The sequence below is a fragment of the Lynx canadensis genome, chromosome D1, assembly GCF_007474595.2.
Source record: "Lynx canadensis isolate LIC74 chromosome D1, mLynCan4.pri.v2, whole genome shotgun sequence".
Lineage (NCBI taxonomy): Eukaryota > Metazoa > Chordata > Mammalia > Carnivora > Felidae > Lynx > Lynx canadensis.
This window is the reverse complement of record NC_044312.2, coordinates 102,490,402-102,496,401: the sequence shown is the minus strand read 5'-3', so window position 1 is coordinate 102,496,401 and position 6,000 is coordinate 102,490,402.

The window sequence follows — 6,000 nt, the reverse complement described above, 5'->3', positions numbered from 1 at the left end:
ATCTCTCCATGCACAAGTGAAAGTGATTCCGGGTTGAGACTCAGGGTACAGGCATTGAAACAGGGAACTTTTAGAAGTCAAAATAGCCTTGGGCACACAAGACTGGGAAACCGTGGATTCTGTCTCTGTTTGCAAATTGGTCATGCCCATTTTCCCTTTCTGTAAACAGGCTAGATTGAGGGATGATGAAGATGAAGGCTTTGTATTTTTTACAAGAGAAGGTGGAAAGTGGGCAGAGAGGGGACCTGCTGAGAGGTCTGAGCCTGGAGAAAGTTACATAAAGGCTTCAGAGCAACTGTTTGGTGAGATGGTTTTGGCTCAGCAGATGAAAGATGTGGAACAAACACAGGGAGAACAAAGGCAGTAGAGGGGACCCAGGCAGGATCAGGAGATAAGTCAGGAGAAGAGGACAAAGGGAGCTAAATTTAAACAGGAGGGAAAGGATGCTTCAGCAGGGCCGGGAGCAGTCTATAAATACCTTGAAGGCAACAAGCTCCGGAGAGAAAGGAAGGCTTATTCACTGTCTTCCCAGATGTAGGACAGAGCAGGGGCTGGCAGAAAGCTGAGAAGGCGTCAGGCTGCTGGACCCAGGGGAACAAGGCAGCGTCTGTGCCTGGTAGGGACTGGACAGTGAGCAGGGCTGGCTCCCGGGTGGCTGCTCAAAGTGGGACCACCTCCAGGTCCCCCCTCCTGCCCCCTACGGAGGCTGCCCAGCCCAGGGTGCCACCAGGCCCTGGCATCAATGCTGGCCAGGAAGGAGTCCTCTTGGCAGAAAGGGATCCCCTTGGCTCTGGGCATTGAGATCGACTGGTGGCCTTCCAACTCCTTTTCCTTCCTGAGCTCCTGTCCTTCCTCTCTGTAAAATTGGGATAATTGCTGGTGGCCTCAGAGGGGTGGGCCTTTGTATGTTATGACAGATGGAAGAAGTTTGCCCTTCCTGGTTACCACCGGCCTCCATTTTCCCAGACCCCTTGGCAGAGCGGGTCACTGTTAAGGAGCAGGAGGGTCTTTCCCTTCCTTGTTCCTTTCCCTCCTTCCCTCCCTCACTTGTGTTCTGTCTCACTTTCTTCAAACATTCCCTGATGCACAGGCATCACCTGAGGCTCAGGGAATGTGCCTGAGAGCAAGGCCTGAGTAAGTGCCTTTAAGGAGTTAACTCAGTGGGAGGAGGTAGACATGAACTCAGGTAATACCCTTCTCGTATGATACACCACAGCCGAAGCGGGGCCTCAGCAACTTGTGACCGAAGAGAGATGGGCTCTAGGTGGGAGGAATAGTGTATGCCCACCTGCTTGGTCAGGAACCGCATACTGCAGGTTAGGGAACCACAGGCGTGTGGTGAGGGTCATGGTGTGGGCTGTGTCTCCTGCAGGGCTTCCCTTTTCATTTGAGAGAGCCTTCACCCTGGTTAGTGTGGGTGAGGGACGTAGGCCAGTGGTCTGAGTGGAGCACTGCCCCACTCCTGATATACATTTGCCAAGGAGCACTTGAGAACCCGGCATCCCCTGGAACTCATGGAGGGAGTGAAAGGGTTAGTCTGGGGGCTGAGCCAGAGGCTGAGAATGAAAGTGCTAACTAGCTGAGGGGAGGCCAGCAAGCTACTGAGATTGTGCTTCCTTGCTCAGGCTGAAGATACTATATCACTCCCCGCCCCATGTGGGGGAAAACACCACCCTGGGGCCCAGTATCTGTAACTGAGGAGCAGGGCTGGGTGCCTCCTCCCATCCCTTTCTCCTGCCTGCTTGCATTTCCGGGTAATAAATGAAGGGAGTGGGCTGGGCAGATTCGTGCCATCATTAAACTCTCCCAACCAAGAATTTCATGATGGAAGAAGGCTCTAAAGACGTGTTGGGAATGTCTTTTGGAGGACACACCCACCATCTAACCTGAGGGTCGTTCTTCTGCCTTGCCATCCCATCCTACACACATGGGGATGGACTCTTGTAGCCATGTTTTTATTGCATACTCTTGCTTCTTCTGTCATGGTTGATTGGGCAAGGGGCGGACACCTGACTCAGGGAAAACCAGCCCAGAGGCTGGGCTGGACCAGTCAGACCATCTCCAGGAAGTATGGACTTGGATCACAGAGAGGATGGTTTAGCTTGCTGTAGGTCTTGGCCTTGTCAGGTGATGCAGAACTGAAGTCTGAGAGGGCCATCCCGGGACATGGAGGGCCAGGTGCAAGCAGCACAGAGAAAGTTCATCTGCAGAGGGAATGGATTAGAAACAAATGGAATGACCAAGGAAAGAGGGTGAAAAGGAGAGAGAGAAAGAGAAGCAAGGGAGGGAGAGAGAGAAGGGAGAACTTGACTTGGCTCCTGAATGACTTTTTGTTTTTGATGGTCCTGTTCTTGGCTTTTGTAGGATACTCTTACATTCTTCCAGTAAATTCCTCCTGTTTAAGTTAGTTTGGATGGGTTCTTTGTAACCAAATGATTGGATAACTAGTCTTTTTCCCACACAATCAAGAAAAGTTGTACCTAAAATTTCTAGACCTCTGTTTTGTTTTGTTTTGTTTTTGAAACTCTATGAGAGATTTTCTCATGGGCTTTCTTGCTAATGCTTTCAGTATTTCATGCCCCTCTGGTTAGGCTCCTTCATGAGGTCCATTATAAAGTCTTCTGTTACATTTCAAGGTCAATTACTTCTGTTCTATGATAGATCACTTCTTCTTTACATTCTATTCTCTTTTCCTTCCAGTAACTTGTACAAAAATTCCCAAACAATTACCAAAATTTAACCAAAGTGGGGGGGGGTGCGTTGGAGAGAAAAAGGAGAACCATACGCCTTTGGACTATTGAAAAAATATCATTTTTTTGCTTGGAAAATGGTAAAATCTCTTTGGAAAAGGTGGCAGAAATTAGTTGGAGATTTATCATCTTAGCTGAAGAATCCTGAGTACAACACTAAATTTGTTGCTTATTAGCTCTTCCTAATAATTTTGCAGCGATTTAGAATTTAAAAGAGCGTAAGAAATTCTGAAAAGGTAAATATGTCAAGTGGAAGCCCTCTGGGTGGGCAAGGACTTTTCTCCCATGGCCCCGACGGGTCCTCTGGATGATTGGAAAATTTCTGGATTTTAAAGGTTTTGGTGGATGGTGGGTAAAGCAAGGATCCCAGACCAGACGGGTCTCATGTACTGACCGCATCTCAGAGTGGCTTTAACCAAGTGACAACCTCTTTGAACGCTGTTATTTCCTTAAATGGGACTAAAGATAGACCCTGCCTCACAGGGTTGCAGGGGGCTATTTGTAAGTTTTTCTGTAAGGGGTTAGCTGTTACCAGTAGTCTTAGGAACACAGCTGCTAAGGAGGTCACAGGGCTGGAGAGGATCAGTGAGTGCATCCGATTGGATGCCTTCAGCTGCAACCACAGAAAACTCTGGTTGATTTTCACTAAAAGGACATTTTTTTTCCATCTGCCATCACTGGAAGGTGAGCTGGGATGTACTGTAGGACTGCTTGAGCCAATATCAGAGGCTTTTGCACCTGCCTCTCTTTTTTGCCATCCTTAGGAAATTGCCCTCAGGCTGGCTTCCTGCTAGGTCCCCAATAGCTGCAGATCTTTCAGACGTCCCATTTAGACACTTGAATTGTTAGAAGAGCAAGAGACCACATCTTTTGTGTCTCTCCATGAAGGGTGAAACCTTCCCAGAAGCCCCCAGGAGATTTCTCCCCAGGCCTCCGGCCTGAGTTTGGTCTTCTGCCTATTTCTGAGCTAATCACTGGCAACAGGAATAAACTGAACACAATTGCTTATTCACACGGTGCCTGTGGGCTGGTGGTCAGATCTCCTTTCTGTCACATGGGAGAGGGTAGATTTTTGAATAAAAGTGGGTTATGTCAGCAAGAAAATAGGAGGGAATGGATATTGGATAGGTAACCAAGTGCTGGCTCTGCGGGGTCTATCCAGATATCTGTATTAGTCTGCCAAGGCTGCCAGAGTGAAATGCCAGAGGTGGGGTGGCTCACACAACAAAAATTTATTTTCTCGCAATTCTGGAGGCTCGAGTCCAAGTGGAAGATGTCAGCAGGTTTGGTTTCCTCTATGGCCTCTCTTTGACTTATGGATGGCTGCTTTCTCCCCAGTTGTCTTCACATGGTTGTGTCCTAATCTCCTCTTTTTATAAGGATACCAGTTAGGGGCACCTGGGTGGTTCAGCTGGCTAAGCGTCTGACTCTTGGTTTCAGCTCAGGTCATGATCTCACAGTTTGTGAGTTCAAGGCCAGAGTCAGGCGCTGCACTGATGGGGAGGAGCCTGCTTGGGATTCTCTCTCTCCCTCTCTCTCTGCTCCCTCCCTCACCTCACAATAAATACACGTATATTGTAGTTACATATATATACACATATATATACATGTATATTTATATATACACCAATTATATTGGACTAGGGCTCAACCATGGAACCTCATTTTTACCTTAATGACCTCTATACAGGCCCATGTCTAAATACAGTCACATTCTGAGGTACTGGGATTAGAATGTCAACATATGAATTTTGGGGGGAAACACAATTCAGCCCCCAATGTCATCCTCTCCTCTCCTCACTCTTTAGATTTAGAAAACTGAGGCCTGTTTTTATTTTTATTTTTTAATATTTATTTATTTTTGAGGGTGGGGAGGGGAAGGGGCAGAGAGAGGGAGACACAGAATCTGAAGCAGGCTCCAGGCTCAGAGCTGTCAGCACAGAGCCTGACGTGGGACTCGAACTCATGAACCGTGAGATCATCACCTGAGCCGAAGTTGGACACTTAACTGAATGAGCCATCCAGGTGCTCCGAAAACTGAGGCCTGTTAAGAGAATTGTGATCTGTCCTGAATCATACACATTCTCTAGATTCTCAGGCTCACACGGCTTTCCTACAACTTAAATAGTGAATTTTTAGCCCCGTTCTCAACCTTAAGAATTCAAGCTCCCGTTTGGCCAAGCTTCAACATACAAGTTGCAACAAGTTTATTTCTAGCTATGAACTCTTGGCAGGAGAAGGTATTGGGTTTTGAAGCATGAGGTTAGGCCAGAAAGGATGTTTTGGTTGACTTGCTCAGAACATTGCTTGGCCAGGAAGATGGCCACGTGATCCTAGAGATTGTATCTGCTTCAGAGCAGGTCACCTGGTCAGGGTTCCCGCAGAGAAAGAACGTCAGTCTGGGGTGGGAGTTATCATAGCACCTGTCCTTGGCTGTATTGAACTAGATTTAAGGACATACGCTAACCAGAGTGATATCAGGAGGCCTAAGCAAAGTTAAAACCCCACCTCAACCCCCCACACTTAGGACTCCTCAGAGCAATTACTATGCTAATGCCATTTTGTGAGTGTATTTACAAAAGGGAATACAATATACAGCATGTCCTAAAATGACAGCAGAACGCTTTTTTCCCCTGCTTTGGGAAATGCTAGTCTGGAGCAATGCTCGCTAACCTTTTCCACGACCTGTCATGAATACAAAACAATAATCTTTCTTTTGGCCTCCTGGGTAGATGCTACAAGCTGCTCATTGCCAGAGATGCTCTTAGAGGCTTTAGCCCTCCAGGCGTAGCCTGGCTATGCTGAGCATGGCACGGTGGTTGGGAAACTGGCCTAGACTCTATAAGTCAAGTAACCACAGGCCCATAGGCAAGACAACTGGTCTTGTCTGTAGAGCCTTCTGGATTCCTCCACCATCATCTGCCTGACTGTACAGGCCACGGACCCCTGCCTGGCTCCCCGGATTTTCATTCCTTGGTTGTCCTTCCCCCTTCTCCCTGCCCCATGATTCTTACTTCATTCTCTTCCCTCTTTTCTTTCTCTTGCTTCTTTTCTAGCTCATTCTTTCTTTCTGCTTAACTCTCCCAGGTCGACAGACAGACACATAAACACACATGTGCACAGTTGAAAAGTTGGTGTACATGGATTAAATAGAGCTCATTGATGATGGGAATAGATACACCAGTGTTGAGTGCAAAGAAATGCAGGCTCTGGTTAGAATAACGATAACAGTAACACACACACACACACA